This window comes from Neophocaena asiaeorientalis, unplaced genomic scaffold (assembly GCF_003031525.2).
Source record: "Neophocaena asiaeorientalis asiaeorientalis breed wild unplaced genomic scaffold, Neophocaena_asiaeorientalis_V1.1 scaffold540, whole genome shotgun sequence".
Classification (NCBI taxonomy): domain Eukaryota; kingdom Metazoa; phylum Chordata; class Mammalia; order Artiodactyla; family Phocoenidae; genus Neophocaena; species Neophocaena asiaeorientalis.
In genome coordinates, this window is record NW_020172141.1 from 216,510 (window position 1) to 237,244 (window position 20,735).

Here is a 20,735-nt window from a genome sequence, read left to right on the forward strand (position 1 = left end):
GAAAAAAAAAGAAAAAAAAAAAAAAAAATGGCAAGTTTTGTATTACATATATTTTACCACAATTTAAAAAAAGAGGAAGGAGGGAGATTTGCAGTGAAGAGAAGAGCCGCCATGTGAAGATGGGGGGAGGGGACCATCCTGCTGGAGGACACATCAAGGGCAAAGACGTCAAGGCAGGAAAGAGCTCGGATTGGTTTTGGTTCTCCATTGCTGTGTGCGTAGTAACGATCATGAAGTGTTAAAGATGTTTCTTTGTTAAAAAAAAAAAACAAGCTTCGGAAAGGAAGTTGATGGTCACTGCTGGCAGGGGTAGTGAAGAGGTTTAAAAGCAATGGTACGGGCGAGTTTGGGGATTCTCAGAGCTCTCCAAATGCCTTCCGCAGGAAGGCAGAGAGTCCTCTGCAGCTCTCGGTTTGCAGGTCCAGCCTCCCATCCAGCTGTGAGCATCTTGATGCTGCCCAAGGTTGTACTGTTTCAATTCTGTGCCTCCTCGCCTTGTATTTGGTGAGTGATGGGTGATTAAGTAGACAGCCTGGGAGTCACTTACATGTGGGGCTGTGTAGGCTAACATTGCTAAACGAGCAAGCAGGAGAAGTGGATTCTTAGCCTCGTTCTGCCGTTGACTAGCTGTGTGTGTATAGATAAACGGCTTAGTCTATCTGGGCTTCAGATTCTTCTTCCATAAAATGCATGCTTCGGACAACATTAGAGAAAACAGATATACAATACACATACTCCTTTTCACACGTCCGACAGTAGGGCCACATGGTGACGTGTGGACACCCCAGGCCTGAGTGGCCCTCCTTCAAGCCAATATTCCTTACAATTTTTTTCAGTATTTACTTGCCTGGGGAGGTGGAAGAGTTTAAAAGCAACTGATTTTCTTTTTGTACTAATAAAAATTGTATTTATGAACTTACTTCAACAAGGCAAAGCAGAATCACTGAAAAATTGTTTGTGTGTGTGTGTTCTTGTTTCCTCTTTGGGTTTCTTTAGTCCACTTTAACGTGTATATAATAAAATAAATTTCTTCTTCTGAGAAAAAGGCACTATATCATGGGATATTTAGATTGAGATTTTAAGTTCACTGGGACTGCCTGAGAAAGTTGTAAGAGGTTTCAGTAGAGCTGGGCTTTTAAAATTTTCATGTCAAGGTGCTGTCTGCTTTGGTGGGAGTGGGACAAATCATATTTAACTGGTTGAGCTCAGTGATGTTTTAGTGTTCGTTTTGGATCAGCATTTCCCAACAGCTGCCCCAAAGGCCTGGAACTTCTGTAGCTGTCCAGGGCAGACATTGCTAATGGATCACAGCACTCCTTCCTGCAGAGCCCAGATGGGACTCCAGCTTTCTCGCCACCACTTCCAGTTACGCATTCTATTGGCCATCCTTGGGCTGGGTGGATGCTGTGATTCCTTCTGACCTCAGTGTTGTAGAGCTCTGTGATCTTAAATTTTGCATGATTTAAAAGTAATCACTGTTTGTCTGGGACCTAAGTAACTGACATGTAATTTTGTTTCAGACATTTTGATGTTTATGTAAATGTTTGTGTAGAAGAAAATGATGTTGGAAGCTAGAAAAATCCCTCCTAGACATCTTTCCTGGTTTTATAGCATTTAAAAGAAGTGACAATTGAAGGAAATTTTATGGAAATATTCTGGGCTACTGTCAACTAGTATGGAGAGCAACTGAAGACCTAGAATTCAGAGGGTGGTCCTAGAACCTGGACGGAAGAAAGACCTTGCTTTTCAGGAACCAAACAGCTTTAGCAATGGATTGAGGTAGGAAATGATCTGAGAAGATCTGTTGACAACTGCAAAGCCTTTATTTATGTGAACTACACCAAGCGCCAATCTAAATTAGGTTGAACTTTGAAATAGCCAGTGCTGTAGCAGAATAGCTTTTGCTCCCAAAGGCTGACAATGAGAGTATTTAAGGGAGATGAACACAAGCTTTAGAGATTAAAAAAACATGGTTTTGAATCCTGACTCCTGCAATTACTTGCTGTGGCACCTTGAAATAAGTAATTCATCATCTCTGAGTCTGTTTGCTTATCTGGGCAATGAAGATACTTAACTTTCGGCATGTGGTGAGGCTTAAGTAAGATATCAGTGGTGACACCTGCTGAGGCCCAGAGCAGGCATGGAAATACAGCCTGGGTGATTGCATCAAGCGTGAGGAGTGCTTCACGGACACTTTCCAGTAAGGGGTCTGTGGTCGGAGCACTGATGAACTTGGAACCAGAAATTGGGTCTGTGGAGGAGAAACACGAATCAGCTGTACAACGCAACAGGAAAACAATATCAAGAGGCAAATCACAACTTAATCGAGGAAATGAAAATGGATACAACGGGTTTCTATCAAACGGGGCGGGGGGGGGGGGGGAGGGGAAGATTATCCTACCGTCGGGATTATAAATCAGCATGGCCATTTGGAAAGGCAGTTTGAAAGTTTTGTCCAGTTACACTCAGCAGTGTACCCCCCCTCCCCTATATGATGGTTCTGCCCTACACAAACCACCAGAAGAGGAGGAAACCCTTGCCCTGGTTTATTTATTCTTTATAAGTTACAAAGTCCTGTCATATGACGTGTGCATTCATCTGTTTGTAATTTATTCCCTATTGGAGTGTAAGCTCAGTGAGGTCAGTGTCTTTGTCTCTCATGTTCATAAACATACCATCATGAAATGCAGAACATGAGTGTATAGAAAAGATTCTAGAAAGTTCTAGAGAGAGAAGAAAAAAGAAAACCTTTCATATGAATCATAACAGCAATTCAGAAAATCTGTTGTGTTTAAACATACGTAAATGATACCCTACTGTATGCATTATTCTGCAGCTTGCTTTTTCAGTCAGCATTTGGCTTGCAGGTCTAGCCATATAGGTACTTAGAGATCTACAGCTATTCTATTTAACTTCAGATTCTGTCATCACTGCTTTATTGCAGGGGTAGCAAACTCAACCTCTACAGAGGTTATGCAGGACACCTGAATGTGAGGCAGCCTTGGAGGAAGACGTGTTATAATCATGTCTTATGCCTGCCTAATTACATGGCCATATAAAACATTGTATATGCCAACTAAAATCACCAAACAGAACATTTACCAACGTTATATTTTGCCTAGAACTAGCAGTTAGCGAACTTTGTCATTGTTTTCTCATACTTAATGTTATGGGTAATCTTTCGTGGGTAACCATTGGTATTTTAGGTCATTTCCTCTTTCCCTCCCAAATTAGGACTAACTTGGGTTACAAATTTGGGGATTAACTTGAGAACACAGGAGATAGGGAAAGGAAGATCGAAATGTCGGTTGCATTTTTTAAAGCTGATTGGAGAAAGTGATTTTAGATCTGTGGCCAAAGGCACTTATAGTGTCTCCTCTTGATTTTGACAGAATCACGGGCAGAGTCACAGTTCACCTGCACATTTCCACCTGAGGTTGGACTCCTACCACCTGGCAGGTAAGGAGACACGGTGCATACTTTTTATAGCTTATGAATTTGACCAGACAGGAGTAGGAGCTGAGCCAGGCAAGCTCAGTTCCCTCTTTCAGAAGCAAATATCAGATAAAGCACTACTCTTAGGCGAAAAAATTAGTAGAGGTGGAGACAAAAGCTAGGAGTGTTATCCTCACAGAAGTTCCTCTTCACTGAAAGCATGAGACTAGTAGGGAGGTTGATTCCCTTAAAAGATAACCAACATTTGGTCTCTGGAAACTTTCCTTCCTCCTCCTCTTTCTTCTCCTTTTCTCTCTTTCATGTAACACATTTAACTAGGACAACTCTTGATCTTGGTTTCTTTTCATTAATTTTTCCAGCTACATGGAGAAAACCTTTTCATTGCTAGCTTTTGGTATTTCTATGAGTCATGGATTCTTTCTTCTGATACATCTTTTTTTTTTTTGCGGTACGTGGGCCTCTCACTGTTAAGGCCTCCCCTGTTGTGGAGCACAGGCTCCGGACGTGCAGGCTCAGCGGCCATGGCTCACGGGCCCAGCCGCTCCGCGGCATGTGGGATCTTCCCGGACCGGGGCGCGAACCCGTGTCCCCTGCATCGGCAGGCGGACTCTCAACCACTGCGCCACCAGGGAAGCCCTGATACATCTTTGATTACTGTTTTTATTCTATTAGTTTTGATCTGTTCTCTGATTCATTATCATTTCTCTTACAATTTTCAACTCTTTGTTTTAATATTATGTTGATTTCCGTAGGTTTTTTTCACTCCCTCTCATACCTTCATTTTCCTCCTAAAATTCATGTCTCCAGCCCAGACTTCTGTCCTAAGCTTCAGATACATATATCCAATTGTTGTCAAGTTCAATGTATCAAAAAGAAGTTCTTTTTTAAAATTATTATTTTTAAAATTTATTTTTAAAAATTGAAACATAGTTGATTTACAATATTGTGTTAATTTCAGGTATACAGCAAAATGATTTGGTTATACATATATATGTATATGTCTATATATTTTTTTCTATTATTTTTCATTATGGGTTATTACAAGATATTGAATATAGTTCCCTGTGCTGTACAGTAAATCCTTGTTGTTTATCTATTTTATATATAGGAGTGCGCATCTGTTAATCCCATACTCCCAATTTACCCCTCCCCCACATTTCCCTTTGGTAACCGTAAGTTTGTTTTCTATGCCTGTGACTCTGTTTCTGTTTTGTAAATAAGTTTATTTGTACTATTTTTTAGATTCCACATATAAGTGATATCATATGATATTTGCTTTTCCCTGCCTGACTGACTTCACTTAGTATGATAATCTCTGTGTCCATCCACATTGCTGCAAATGGTATTATTTCATTCTTTTTTTATGGCTGAGGGTTGTATATATATGTCTTACATCTTCTTTATCCATTCATCTGTCAATGGATACTTAGGTTGCTTCCGTGTCTTGGCTACTGCCAATAGTGCTGCTATGAATATTGGTGTGAGTGTATCTCAAAAAGAAGTTCTTATCTTCCTCTTAAAACTTGTTCCTTCTCCTGACTTACAGCCTATATACCCTTTAAACCATGTGGATTGAAAAATCATGTCTTCTTTTTAGGATTCATTGAGAAGATTAGATGAGATAATGCAAGTGGCTGCTGCTTAGCTGTCAAGAAAAATGGGGACATAAAAGTCTTCTTGCAGAATGTGAGCCTGCATTAGACTGTAAAGCACAGCTGTTATCCTAGGACTCCTTCACTTCCTGTGTTATGTTCAGAGCTTTCCTTTTGTTCTTGGTAGATTCCTAAGAAAGACTGAAAGGCAAGGAAAAGTTTTGAGTCCTTATATACGTCTTAAAACATCTGTATTGTTTCTCATATTCAATTTATGATTTAGATGGGTATAAAATTCCAGGCAGTAAGTTCTGGCAGTAAGTTTTCCCCCAGAATTCTGAAGGTTTTGCTCCATTATATTCCAGTGTCTGATGTTGCTTATAAGAGGCTTGTTGTGTTTCTGATTTCTTTTCCTTAGCATATAACCCATTATTTTTTCCTTTCTGGGTATTTTTATTTTTTAATTTATTTTTTAGTATAGTTATATACCAATTTTACTTAAAAAAAACAAGTCTGGGTGGGCAGGGGAGTTGCCACACAGGGTGGAAAGAAGCATAAGAGTAGATCAGGTGGTTTCAAAGATCCTCAGAGAAGCGCTCAGAAACTCTTTTCCAACCAGGTCCTCATTACCTCTGGGTATTTTTAGAACCCTTTCTTTATCCCTGGGGTTCTGAAATTTCAAAACAGTGTGCCTTATTTGGCTTTTTATTATTCATCTTGCAGAGTATTTTATGGGCCCCTTCAATCTGGATACTTATTGGCTTTCAGTTCTGAAAAGTACTTTCCTATTATTTCCTTTGATGATTTCCTTTTCTTTATTTCCCCTGTGGTTTGAAAGTCCAATTATTTAGATATTGTAATTTCTGAAAAAAAAACTCTTTTCCTTCCTCCACTCCCTCCTACCTCTTGATCTTTTGGTCCATTTCTGGACTGTTTCCCCAACTTTATATTCTATTATTGAATTTTTGTTATCAAATGTTTTGATTTTCAAAAGTTTTCTCTTTGTTTTTGAAATGACCATTTGGGTAGTGTGCTGTTATTTTTGTAATACGCAGTGTGTAGGGGTGGTATCTCCTTTCACTCCACTAAAGAGTCTATTTACTGATTTTTCTTCTACTCCTTTAGTCGTGTCTGAATCATCCAGGTTTCTTATTTATATTTATTTGTTTTGCTCTTTTTCTTTCAGAGGGCTTTCTCAAGTGTCTGGTTGTCCTTTGCTGGCCATGTCTTTTTAAGGTGGCAAAATATACTTAATGTAGGATTTACCATTTTAACTATTTTTTTTTTCAGTATACAATTCAGCGGAATTAAGTAAATTTACATTGTTGGGCGACCATCCCTACTATCCATCTCCAGAACTTTTGCATCATCCCAAACTGAAATTACGTACCTATTAGAGCGTAACTCCCTATTTCCCCCTCCCCCAGCTCCTGGTAACCATTATTCGACTTTGTCTTTTGATGAATTTAACTATTCTAAGTACTTCAGGTGAGTGGAATCATACAATGTTTGTCCTCTTGTGTCTGGCTTATTTCACTTAACATAATGACTTAAAGGTTCATCCATGTTGTAGCAGGTGTCAGAATGTTATACCTCGTAAAGGCTGAATAATAACCCATTGCCTGTCTATACCACATTTTGTTTATCCATTCATCCGCTGATGGACACCTGGGTCGCTTCCATGTTTTCCTTCTGTGAATGACGCTGCTGTGAACATGGGTGTACATATATCTGTTTGAGTCCTTGCTTTCAATTCTTTTCATGTATTTTTGAAAGTGAGACAGTAAAAAATTATTAGAGACTGTGTGTACATGTGTGTGCTGTTCCCAGTGGATGAAAGGGTGTCAAAATCACTGTCTGTTAGTGGATCCCAGGAAGAGAATATCCGTTCAAAGGTGTATCTGTGCGGGACAGGCTTTCTCTACATAGGGCAGGAGTATTGGAACATTTACAACATACAACACAGCACTCCGTGCCTACAACTTATGGCGTGAATGGTGTGTGGGCGACATTCTTTCTCACCTTCCAGGTGTAATTTCCCTATACTTTGGTATTTCTTTGATACTTGTGACTGTGATTTGGGAGGTCAGGGATGGGATGCGGAGGGAGAGAGATGTACAATTATATGTTTGTGCTCAAGTTGCCTGGATTCTTGGAAGTTCCTCTAATATATATATTTTCAGTCAGCCCTGGAAGTAGAGATCATATTTTATGAGCACCAGCTACTTATATAACTGTGTAGATAGTTCAGGATTAAGCAAATGTTAGCTCCATCTTGGAATGTAATGAAGGCGCTTACAGGGAACAGAGTGGAGGTGGTCTCCAGGAGGCTGGGATTCTGGCTCAGGTCCAGCCTCCACCCCTGTGGTCTGTTTTCAGAGGCTCTGCTCTGGCCTTTGCAGCCAGCAAGCTCTCCAGTCCAGTAGGTTTCCTATGAAAAAATTCACTTTTGAATTTTTATTTAAGTGGTCTTTTTTTAAAGTAAGAATAACTTCATTGGAGCCTTTCTCACAGACAGGGTCATGATATCGTTACCTCGATGCCTGCTTTTGAGCAGAGCACAAGGATGAGGACAGGAGGGGTAGGGGGCACAGCCTGAGCAGCTGGTGCTTGTTTCAGCCTCTTCCTGGGCCGCTTCAGAGCCGTCACAGAATAGGGATGCGGCATCACCACTCCCTGCACAGCCCCGGTGCGAGGCTTGAGGTGTGATGTGCGGATATGGTGGTGTGTTTGCACTGGCTTTTATTTATTTATTTATGTAAAATTTTTTTCTTTTTTTAAAAATAGATTTATTTATTTATTGTCTGTGTTGGATCTTCCGTGGCTGTGCGTGGGCTTCTCTAGCTGCCGAGGGCTGCTCATTGCGGTGGCTTCTCTTGTTGCGGAGCACGGGCTCTAGGCGCTCAGGCTTCAGTAGTTGTGGCACGTGGGCTCAGTAGTTGTGGCTCGTGGGCTCTAGAGCACGGACTCAGTCGTTGCTCTGCGCATGTGGGATCTTTCCGGACCAGGGCTCAAACCCATGTCCCCTGCATCGGCAGGCGGATTCTTAACCACTGCGCGCCACCAGGGAAGCCCCTGCGATGACTTTTAAATGATGCTCTTTCTAATCTCACTTTTCTGCTGCTGGGGAGTGTATGTGAAATCAGTGCATGTCTACTTCAGTTTTGCTCCCATTGATGTTATCGGTATTCATTTATTTACTTCACACCTTTTTAGATGGATGATGTAAGATTTGTCAGTTTCTTTCTTGACGTCTTGCACTTTTGTCAGCAGAACGCCATCTGCCATCATTCCATAGTGGTGCTTGTGGACATATTTCAGAAACTGGTTGATGTCCTGTGAATCAGATTTGCACAAGCCTCTTCAGTTTCTGCTAATGAGTGGAAGATGGCTCCCAGGGCCTGCTCTCACGGACAGCGATGGTTAAACCTCCAGAGGTCTGATAGCCTAATGTGGACACAGGTGGAAGCAAACTCTGCAGACAGGCAGGAGAACTTTTGACAGTGTCTGTGCTTCCTTCATCCTTTGGAACCAACCAGAAATCTGACATTTCCTCCAGGAAATGTCAAATATTTCCCCATCAGGTGCTTCTTCACAATTCTTTCTTTTTCACTGCATTTTATTTTTCACTCAGATAAAATTTACCAACAGTGAATGCACAGATCTTAGCCTCATACTCTGATGGGTTTTGACAACTGTATCTCCTCATGTAACTCAAACCCCAGCAAGACAGAGAACATCTCCTTCATGCCAGCGAGTTCTTTGTGTCCCACCCGGTCAATCCGTGCCTCACAGCCATCACCGCTCTGATTTCTGTCACCAGAGATCCGTGTTACTGGGTCTAGAGTTTCACATAAATGCAGCCGGCCATTGTAATCCTGCACTGCCCATCCCTCTGTGTCTGGCTTCTTTTGCTCACCCATGTAATTGCGTATATTAGCAGTTTGTTCTCTTTATCGCTGAGCCCTTGTCCACAGTATTTTTTATCGTGAGATATACTACTTAAAAGGAAAACCCTTTCTCTACCCACAGAATAGTTCTGCCACCAAATGGCTGGGTTCTCCCCTACCATTAAACAGTTCTGACACCAGCTACCCAGACTCAGCACTGACTCTGTAAGGACCCAGTCCCACGAGACTGTCCCCCATGTCAGACACCAATTGCACTCGTGCTTCTGATCAACCATGTATAAATCAGGGGTTCCCACGACCCTCTCCTCAGGTTTGATAATTTGCTAGAATGGATAACAGAACTCAGGGAGACACTTATTTACATTCACCAGTTTATTATAAAGGATATGATAAAGGGCACCGAGGAACAGAAAACATCCTGCTAAGTGAAAGAAGCCAGGCACGAATGGCCACGTAACGGATGACTCGATCTGCATGAAATATTGGGAATAGGCAAATCTCTGCAGAGAGAAGGCAGCGTAGAGGCTGCAGGGACTTGGGGGAGGGGAGAATGGGGCGTGACGGCTTAATGAGTGGGGTTTCTGGACAGTGCGGATAATTAATTGTTCAGTACTGTGAGTGTACTAAATGCCACTGAACTGTATGTATACTTTAAAATGGTTAAAATGGCGAAATTATGCCGTGTGCATTTTACCACACACACACAAAATATCCACCCCATTGCATAGGCGGGAAAACTGAGTCTCAGATATGCAAAGGCTTAATCCAGGTTCACACACAGAGAGAGCATCAGAGCTAGGGATTAATCCATCTGATGACGCCAGCTGTGCGCTAAGTGCCGAGAATACAGAAAATATAGAAGTGAAGGGCGCAGACCTCTCCCTTTGCCTTCCCACTGAGCCTCCTTTCCTGGCCTTTACTGGTTTTCCCCTCTGCTTGGACTGGGCTAGCAGGTGCAGGGCGAGCTCTGCACCTGTGAGCCACACCATCGCCACTGCGTTCCTGGTGACAAGGCGCTCAGGCTGGTCGACTCCAGGCTGAGCTGGCGTGGTGGCACCAGGCACACGGAGACTCAGCCTGCTCTGGGCTTTGGCCCCAACCCTTCCGGATAGGACACAGCTCTGCCACGCCCTCCAGCCCCTATCCCTCCTCTGCCAGCTGGAAGGCTCTCTCCTGTCAGCAGGTGGTCACCCTGGAAGTCTTTGTTCTACTAATCCTAATTCTCTTGTAGGAACGGAAAGGCTGCCTCTGAAATTAGGCTGCCTGCCATGAGAGAAAGTTGGGTGGGCATTTGCTCAGCAGCAGACATCCACTGCTCAGTGCTTCTGTCCTAAAAGCTTTTTTGTCCTCTCATAGCTTTTGGGCTCAGTGACTTAATCCTTCTGGATTTTTGTCCCCGGTACCCTTAACTCCCGGAGACTTGTGAGGCTATAAATCACTGAGAATCCTGCAGAAAGGAAGCAGAAGGGCAGAGTGCGAAGTTGAAATAACTAAGTCTTTATCACCAAGTCCCACCTGCCATTCCGTCCCAATTCTTTTCCATCTTATTCCGTCTGAATTTTCCTGCATATGTATCACCTCCCTTCCAGTCTGTCCTCTGGGCCTGTGAAGTTGTCCCCAAGGGCTGGACTCAGCATAAGAAGGGAGGAGTTGGGATTTATCTACAAGGGACCACTCTGCCCTTGAAGGTCAAGAGTCTTCCAACTGGGACAAAGAGGCAGGGGCTTGGAGAAGGGTTCCCCTCTGTGCTTGGGCCCTTGGTTCCCTCTCCCAGACAGGCAGGGTCCCATCCATGTTCCTTGATGCCACTTTCATCTTTGTCCCACATACACTCAGCAAAGGAGGAATCTTCCTGCAGTGTAGACTCGCTCCCCAAGAGGAGACCCAGTGGGCAAGACGCTTTATAGCTCGACGTCTAGATATCAGAGAGGAGCTGGACGTGTCTTCCTTTGTTCCGATAAACCGGAAAGCTCTGATGAGACAAGATAATAAGCTCGTGGAGTCTGTCAGGAGGAGAAGCGTGAGACTGTCCTGGTGTCATAGACTCACGCAGAGACCAAACCTGATAGACTGTGCGTGAAAATGTCCAAGGCAGTCCCAGCCTTTAGTTCATACCCAGCGATATTGGTCCCTTTGTTTATTTCCCGATGGATGTATGGATTTTTATCAATGCTAAGTAGACAGAAGCTGGCTCTGTCCCGGGGGAAATCCCATGGATAAATTGATTTCCTCCTGACCCAGAAAGAGGGACGTTCTGGGTGCAGCAGTTTGTACCTCTTAATTTCCCTGCTCCTGGAGGCCAAAGATCCAGTGAGTCCTTTCTGAAGGTGACTTCTTTGCTCTTACTCAAAATGCCCAAGCCACACAGGCTCCTCTCACATTTCTAAGTGAGGGGTAAGCTGCTCTGAGTACGAGCCCAGGCACCCCTCGCCGCACATGAAAATTTGATCCGTGCACTAAAGACTGTCTTGCTTAATGCAGTCGGGCCCTTTGTCCGCAAGAGCTAATACCCTTTGGGGAAATGCTGTGACTTAAGCTGAAATGTCAGGGAAGGAGAGGGTAGAGAGGGAATGCGGACCTCTGCCATCCAACCTCCTTTCTCCAGCCACTTAATAACTTGGCTAAAAGCCACAATCATTACAGAGCCATCAGCCAGGCTCCAGCCCCTCGCTGCCTTCCCAAGCAATCAACAGGATTTAGGGAGCCACCAGTTGGAATTTATGTCACTTAAAAAGTGTGGTTTCTTAGACCAGTCCTACAGAGACTGATTACAGAGACCTGGGCACTTTGATTAGCTTCCGTTTGGAGACCGGGAGGCTGTGGATGGAGCCAGCTGTTAGGCCTTCCAAGTGCGTACCTAGAAAAAGTAGGCACCTAGCACACGGCCCGCTCATCTCCACGTTGTCCTCACTAAACGTGACTCTTCTGTCATTTCATAGCACTTTTTGTTTGATGGAGCTGTGATTGAGAGGAAGGAGAGCCGTCGGAGCCTCTTAAATGTTGCCAAACTTTTTACATTCATTATTTTTATAACAACTTCATGAAGTAGTTATGATTATGCCTCATTTTGCACACGAGGAAAATGAGGCAAGGCCACCTTCTGCCTCAACGGGAGTTGAGAGTAAGCCCCATGCGTGCGGCATCTAGGATCTCACCTTCCCAGGAGACCTATCAACCATCGACAGGGCCTGGGGAGGAGGCTTCAGATTCTGGAGTAAGACCTAGCTTCCCCAAACCTCCTCCTGTCCGGTGACAGAACCCAGAGTTAGCCCCTGACACCCAAACTTTTCTGGGTTTCAACACTTTTGGCCCCGCTACTACTGTCTTGAGTCCTTCACACTAATCTCATGTCTTCCTTTTCTCTGTTCATGTCCACCATATACAAAGCCCCAGATTCCCAGATCTTACCTCTGGCTCGTGGAATCCCTAAAGTGGTCCCACATCGCTGTTGTATTGCGATTGTATCTCGCACCCCTCCCCGACTCATGGAAACTGTCTCCTGTAACTTCGGAATTCCAGGTTCATCTCAGCAAAATCCTCTATATCCTCAGCATCTCGTCTGGGTCAGAGGGGTCCCCTCATTCTTCTTGCTCTAATGGGAACCTGGCTCTCGCTGAGGCCAGTTCCCTTTGCAGCTCTCTCACTGATGACTGTGTCTCTCCCGTCCTTCTCCCTTGAACCTCTGGGCCTCCTGGTTTCTCGTGTCTGCTTCCAGACCAGCCTTCCTCCACAGTCACTAAGACCCTCGTTTTATTCTCCTGCTGTCAGGCTACATCAGTCCCGACCCTTTAGCGCTACTTTCCTCTGCTAGCTCCTCTGGTCTTGCCTCTCTTTTCTTGACAGTTTTGTGTCCTGGGTGGCTATTTCACTCTCTCCGACACCAGTCCCATCTTAATTCTTGGTGATTTCCACATACTTTCCGGTAGTTCTCTTAGTTCTTAAATTCCCCTCCTCCTCCAAGCTTATATTCCACTCTCCTTTGGCAGTTGACCCTCATGGCCTTGTCATGACCAATCATTGCCACGTTCCATAATCTCTGCTTCATACAGCTCTCTCTGACCACCACCTGTTTTTCAACCCACTCCATCTAAATAGTATCTGATTCTGGCGATCGTTCAGTCTCACAGGGACGCTCAGTCCATTGATCCCACCACTTTTCCCCTGCTCATACCCTTTGGATGTTACTGCTTCCCTCCCATCTGGTTTAAATTCCACGGTTGAACATTATGTTTACTCCCTTGCATGTGCCCTTGACAACCTTGTCATTTTTACTTTGTGTTACTGTCCCTGCTCTATGCCCGCACCCGTCAGCTGACCATGACTGCTAGATAAAACCACAGTCACAGCGAAGCTGAATCTCTTCTGTTTTGATGCATAACTGCGAGCTTAGGGCCGCCAGCAGTCCCATCACATTTCCCTGGCCACTCACTCGCCTTCTCTCCAAGATTCTATTTTACGCCTTATCTTACCTCGAAATCTCCCAAACTTTCTCACCTATCCACACTCTCAGACAGGACCTTGCTTCCTCTCTCACTGGGAAAATAAAGCAATAGGCAGAGGGTTTTGTCAGGCTCCCACCATCAAATCTACTCACTCCCCAGCATCCGTACTGTATGCTCTGCCTTCTTGCCCGTGTGTATAGAGGACCTGCCCGTGAGCCCACGCATGCCAATCATGCCCTCGCACATTCATCCTGTCCCTTCCCCACTACTCTGTGACATCACACCGGCAACCTGGCCCCTCTCTTTCCAGCCTCACTCTCCCCGCTTTCTACTGGGTCATTTTCATTAGTAGACAAACCTACTGTAATTTGTTCTATCTTAATGAGAAAGCCTCCTGTTGACCCCATGTTCCCTACCAGCTACCACCTATTTTCTCTGTTCCCTTTTGGGTTTAGCAATAACCTTGACCAGAACATTTTTGTTGGAATGATTGGGGCAAAGCCTAATTGGAGTGGGTTTAAGAGAGAAAAGGAGAAGAGGTGTTGGAGCCAGTGAGTCTAGACTATTCTTTCAAGGAGTTTCCTGCAAAGGGGAGCAGCAGACCTCTCTTATACCAGCAGTCAAAGTTAGTTGAAATTTCGTGAGTTAAAGTTACAGGAAACGAAGCCAGGAAAGTAGGTTAACACCGATGTGACGCTCGCTAGAAGCCAGGCATGTTCACAGAACCGAGTGGCAGATGACTGTAGAGAAATACAGAAGTTTGTCCCTTGTCTCGAAGAGCTCTGGCCGAGCAGGAGAGACTGGGCAGGCTGGGGACTTGATGGCTGCTAACAACCAGACAGGGGCCTTGCTCTGTCTTTATCGGCCCGAGGACCTCAATTTGCAGACACTTGACTCTTTCAACTCTCACCCTGTTTCCTTCTTAACCTCACCTGAGCTGGACCACATCATGTCAGACAGACCATGTGTGGGACTCACCTAGGGGCAGACCTGGCCCTGTGTGAGACGCAACAGCCTCCTTGCTCCAGCTCTTAGGGCTCCGATGTTGGATTCGTATGGTGCGATTGGCTGCACTGGTCTCCTGGTGCTGTCTCATGGGAGGCCAACCAACCAACTCCAGCCGCCCTCTGAGGCTGTTAAGAATATCTTTCTCCATCCAAGGAATGGGACCAGCTCTCTATACCTGTCAGTCTCAACCCCACACCTGTTGCAACACAGACAGACGCTATCGACACACCTGTGCCCACCCTACATCCTGGCTTTAACTGCCCAACTTCCTCGCTCCCTTCAAAAGCATATCGGAATACAAGTGACTGGGCGTAATAACAAAGTTATTCCAAGGAGAACTGTGGTGCTGCTCTGATTAGTTTTAAAAGTAAAGTACTTGTAAGCACTGATTCTCTAACCGCCATTAGTAACTTATTAGTAGCATCCGACATTACAAGGAGTCAGGACCATCCCTGCAGTTGAAAAGTGCAATTGCACAGGCAGCTGAGTGCGAGCAGGGCCCAGGCGGGTTGCTCGAGTGGGTGCAAGGGCTGGCCGAGGACTGTGGCAAACTTGAGAGCCTGTGTCCGTCAGCAGGGGCAGAAGACCGCTCTCCTCCAGTCTGTCGCTGCAGCTCAGATAGGACCCATCTTCTACGTCTTCAAGAGAACCTGGGAGTTCACATTTTAAGGGCTGGTTTTTAAATACTGAAATGTAATTCAAAACCTCCAGAAACACCGTACATGACAAACAAAACACAACTGCGAGATGAGTTTGATCCGTGGGCAGGTATCCTGCTCTCCTGCTCTCCTACGTCTGGGTCTGTGCGTTCCCAGCTTGGCCTCCTTGCTGTCTCTCCAGCTCTTTGTCGGTCTGAGACCTCGCACAGCTGCCCTCGCAGGCCCATATTTCAGCGCCGTGCCCTGGAAACCGGGCGTCAGCCCTGCTGTCAGAGGAGGGGCTCCTACGTCGCCGGAAGCAGAGGGACACGGGGGGAGAGTGAAGGTGGTGCTTTTCATAACTAACACCCTCCTGCACCACTTGCCCCATGAGGGACGTGGTGGAAGGCTGGATCACGGTGACATCTCCAGAGCGCTGAGAGACCAACTGGGGAACCGCCGGCTCAGTTCTGCCATGAGCTTCAGGATATCCTGTGATCTGAGTGCCAGCTGATGGAGGCACCTGTGTCAGCATAACAGCCTCTGCAGGTGCGGGGACACCAGCTGGTGTGGCCTGGGGCTCCATGCTGCTGGGGCGGCCAGCTGGCCCGGGAGGCAGGGAGTCCAGCGGCCAGGGCCTCAAGATGCATCTCCAAGGCCAGCTGCACTTCACCTGGAGTCACAGGGACACAGAATGGGGCCAGAGGGGCTCCGGAGAGGGTGGCTCACCTCCCCCTACACCTCCACCACTGTCCTGCCGCCACCAACCGACGCATCAGCTGGGACCGAGCGGGCACTGGGGTTTGCTTTTATTTGTGGGGGAGACTGTTTTCGGTTGGGGGGCAGGCCTGCACATCAGACTGCTCTTCTCTTTTAAAGAAAGAGAAAACAGTAAGGCGTTGATGAGTTTGCTGAGAAACGGAATCTCTGGTCCCTAAACGGGAACTCCACGAGCTCGGGGAAAATTCCCTGTGAAATCACGAGGTTCAGCACAGTGGCTGGCCCATAGCTCAAGAAATATTGTTGAATGGACAAAAGAAAGAAAGGAAGGGAGGGAGGAAGGAGGGAAGGGAGGAAGGAAAAGAAAGAAAGGAAAGAAGAGAGGGAAAGGGCGAGGGAGGGAAGCAGGGTAGGGGTGGGGTCTGTGGGCGTTGACCCCAGATGTGAAGCCCTGTGGAACGTATGATAAAGACTGTTTTGTTTCGAGAGGGGGGCTGCTGAATACCAGCTCAGGCCATTCTCCTATACCAGCGACGCAGAGAAAGGGGGAAGGGAAAGCCTGCGCAGAATTATGTATATATTTTTACTGCTGAGCAATTAGGCAGTTCCCTTTTGGTTAAAATCCATAGTTTCCCTCCTATCTGGAAAGAAGTGGTTTTAGTAATGTGGCAGTTTCGATTTTGAGCCAGAGAAGTCATTTAGGAACAGAAACATGAAACACTTCTTTAAGAATGACCATACCATTTCAAGCCCCAAATGATCATATTAAGGGTTTAGTTAATATTACACCTGCTCTGAAAAGGGGAGAAAAAGGCAGAACGACTTGTCACGCAGTCCTGCTGAGTGGCCACCCAGTGAGTGCTGTGAGGTCGGCTTTCTCTTCAAGGCGGTGGGCGCTGGTTCCTGAGCGTTGCCTCAGCTCCCCGCAACGTGGATGTTTCTGGAGCTGAATGAATAGAGGGCCTGCGTTTCTCTGGCTCCTGAACTCAAAGCACAGACCGGGTTCTCTCCACTTCATCTCACTCGTGGGTACCACACCTCCAGAAGCAGTAATGGCGCCATTTATTAGCAAGCTTCCATCTAGAGAAGGGACTGCCATTTTGTACTGGGAAGGAGAGTATTATACTCTTTTCTTCTCATGCAAAGCCCTCAGCGATTTACTCCTTCTCTTCATCCAGTGGATGCTGTGGGGTTATCTTCCACTTGCCCCCAAAGCAGTCCTCCAGGCAAACCACAATGAACCTAAGGGCTGCTGTAGGAGAGAACTGTTTTCTCCCTCTTCTCATTGGAAGCACACTTCCAGCCTTCTCTCCAACCTCCTTGCTGTTTCTTCTCTGCGGAGGAAGAGCGACATACCCAAACACTAACAAAGGAGAAAGTCTGCCTGTGTAGTTCAGTCTCCTTCTTGCTTCTCTCTTGGATCCTGGCTTGTGTCCATCCTTTTCTCCTCCATGCCCTGCCACCCTCCGCAGTGTGTGATGGGAAGAGTGGGGGAGAAGGAGACCTAAAGTTAAACTGGAAGGTACTTTCCCTGGGGGCGGGGTAAGTATTATGGATTAAGGACGGTGTGCGTCACTACTAATAGAGTTAATGTCGTGGTTCCCATCTGAATTTGTCTCAGTTGATTCAGACTTTGAAGGAGAGGGGAACACAACATTTCAGAATCAGAAGGAGAAAAGGGAAGCGATAGAGTCAAAGAAAGTATGGACAAGAGATTAGAAGGAGAACCAGGAGAAGCTGCTTGAACTAGTCTGTGTGGACAGTAGGAGAGCACGCCGCCTGAGGGATCGTGGAGGGGTTCTTGGTAAATATGGAGGCACCATTTGTCTTTTTTTTTCTTTCAATCAACAATTTGTATTTATTTATTTATTTTTGGCATGCGGGATCTCAGTTCTCTGACCAGGGATCATACCAGGGTCCCCTGCAGTGGAAGCGCTGAGTCCCAGTCACTGGACCACCAGGGAAATCCCCACCATTTGTCTTTTGCATCACTGAGATCGCTGGACTGGGTACGCATGTTGATTGTTGAACACTCCTCCCCAGACTTCATTTCTCTCTGACCTTCCTTCCTCCCTGCTCACCCTTTACTCTTAGGCTATACCCTTAAATAGTTGGTTCTCAGTAAATGGGGACACTCAAGGCTTCTAAGTAAAAATTTCAGGGAATGTCTATTTTCCTTCATTAGCTGCAAAATAAACACATTTTCATGGTCCTGCAGTTCAGGGGCTGCTGGGCTGGTGTTTACACATGTGGTGAGCAATGCTTCCCTTGCTCTTCCTCTGAATGCACTCCACCACCCTGTCTCTAGCCAGTCAGGGTGCATTGGAAATACCTGCAGAGCTTTCAGAAGCTACAGATGCTTTGGGCCCCGCCCCAGTACATCTAAATCAGAATCTCCGGTGGTGGAGCACTGCAGGCATGGACATTTTCTAAAAGCTTCCCAGGATTTTCTGATGGATATCAGGACTGTGAACTACTGATCTAGGCAGACACAAGCCCCCTGAGCCATTAACCTTCACCAAGTTAAATAACCAGTCCTCCCTAAGTGGAAAATTCCTGCAAATCTGGAGACGTTGTCAGTAGTGTTAGAGACAGTGATTTCTTTTTCTATCCCAGAGTCTTCCAGCTGTAGGATAAGCTGAAGTCTCCTTTATCAGAGTGGACGAACTCAGGGAGGGCTGAGGCAGTGATGTCTGGGCTTGTCTGCTGGGCCCCCTTGACCTCTGGCTGCTTGGGCAGCTCATCCTCTCTAAAGAGGGCAGTGTTGCTACCTAGAATCAGGATGGGAATTCCAGCCAATCTTGGGCAGTGAAGTCCCAAGGGAACGGCTTCTGCCATGCGCACACCACTGTGAAGATCCCTCTGGGCCAATACTTCACATCTGCCTGCATTTGCTCTCACATACTTTAGACCCCGTCTTCACCTGGAGAGAGGTCAAAAGTGACATGCTGGGTACTGTGAATCTGCTTCAGTCATGGTGGGTTAAGTTTCACTGGGAGAAGATTTCCGGGTTCAGCACCGTCCTTGATAACCTAACCAATTCTAAGTCCCAATGAATCAAAGACTTGTTAAGCTCTGCCAATGGGCTCGGCCCCCACCCGTGCCCTTCAGTCACTCAAAGTCAAGGTTCAGACATTTGTCTTTATTCCTTCTGTTCAGATAGGACATTCCCCACTCTCCAGTCTTGCGGGCACCTGTCCAGGTGAGCACTGGAGCCCACAGGTAGGGTTGTTAAGGCTTCCTAGGCAAGAGGGCAAGCTCACCTTTTCTCCTGAGCTACACCAGCCTTTTCACCCACAAGAGTTGCCAGTTTTCTGCTTTTACAGTAACCAAATGAACTTGTCCTATGCTCAAGACAAGTTGTAATTCATCAAATCCACTCCTACTCTTTTCCCATTGCTTTTTACTCAGACAAAGACTGCGGCAGAGAGGTTATTAAATCCTTTTCTAGGGGTGAAATACATAGAAAGGCTGTGTGATTCCGTGATGCACTCCAAGAATATAAGTAAATTTGCTCTGCTTGATCTCACTGTTATGAAGCCACATTTGCCACTCTTTATATTACACAAAAAATATATTCAGCACACACCGCCGCTAATAGTCGCTGCTGCTCCCAACAGTAGGGACTGGGCTTCCTGCTTTAGCTCATATTTTTCTGAGTAAGAGGAAATGTCTGGACAAGTTTCTGCCTCTTCCTCCTGTGTCTGGAATTTTAACCACATCTGCAGAAAGTTTTTCAGTGTTTCTCCCCCAGAGTTCAGCGTTTCTACTGGGCCATCATATTTTTCCACATTTGATGGTACAGGAAGTCCCACTTTTAGATACAATGCAGATGTGGAAACTGTGTCTTAGAAGCAACTTGCTTTCAGGTGAAATTATAATGGCATGTTTGACGATTTTGGCTTTGTTTATCTGGACATTGAAGAAATAATCATAATGGCTTTTGTTTATTGAGCACCTAATACGTGCTAGGTTCTGTGCAAGACCCCTCACTGCATTAGTTCATGGAATTCTCACGATAAACTTGCAAGAGGAACACTATGATCTCAACTTACAGATGCTAAGTCAATGTTAAGAGGGATCAGGTTTCACGCTCAAGATCAGACTTGAAACTAACTCAATCAATTTATGAACTCATTTGATTGAAAAGTTCATGTGGAAAAAATAAAACACATAAGAATAGCCAGGACAAATCTGAAAAAAAAAAACACATGACCGTAGAGGGGCTCTACCACGTGTCTGGTGTATATCATCAGTAAGAGGAATATTGACTAATACTTTGAAATGTTACCTCACCACCAATAGCAATGGAAAAGGGAGCACGTCTCTTCCCATCTCTGAATTTCAGTTGTGTCATCTCTAAAATGAGAGGGTTAGAATTAATCCAGTCCAAGGGTCCTCACAGCATTCCATGCCTCCGTTCCCACTTCAAGGCCTGCCGCAGGAGGGCAGAAACCCAGCTCAAGGTAAAGGGGCCGGATTCCAAAGTTGTCCATTGGGTGTAACCACCTATTAGGTCTCCCTCCACAACAGGCTGACTCTTCTGTGGCTGGATCTCCACTTCCATTGCTTGGTCTTCCTGTCTGTTCAAGAACCAACACTCTACTGCTTTCATTATTTTCATTATTGAGGCTTTTTTTTTCGTACCTGGTCATGTTTTGCTTTTTTAGAGTTGTCCTTGCTATTCTCGTATGTTTTATTTTTCCACATGAACTTTTCAGGCCAATGAGTTATGTCCCCAAATGTCAGTAGTGGCAAGGCTGAGAAACCCTGTGCTAGACAAGGAGAGTGGAGGGATGGGAAGAAGAGTTTAGGAGAGAAGAGAGGGAGGAGAGCAGAAGAGAGAGAAACGCAGTGGGAAGCAGGGGCCCCCCTGGCCCCTAAAGTGGGGGGTGGCTTTGAGAGAAAGAATATCTTCTCCTGCTAGGAAGTGCACTTTCCTTTATTCCAATTATATTTCTGATAAGA

The 20,735-nt window shown here is 45.6% G+C and overlaps 1 long non-coding RNA gene across 1 annotated transcript in view; it reads left to right on the plus strand.

The window, feature by feature from the left end:
• LOC112404809 (uncharacterized) overlaps positions 1–20,735 on the plus strand; it is a 58,624-nt gene that overhangs the window by 8,477 nt on the left and 29,412 nt on the right. The window contains exon 2 of the long non-coding RNA XR_003004171.1: positions 3,393–3,459. This is a non-coding gene — a long non-coding RNA (uncharacterized LOC112404809). The remainder of the gene's footprint in view (positions 1–3,392; positions 3,460–20,735) is intronic.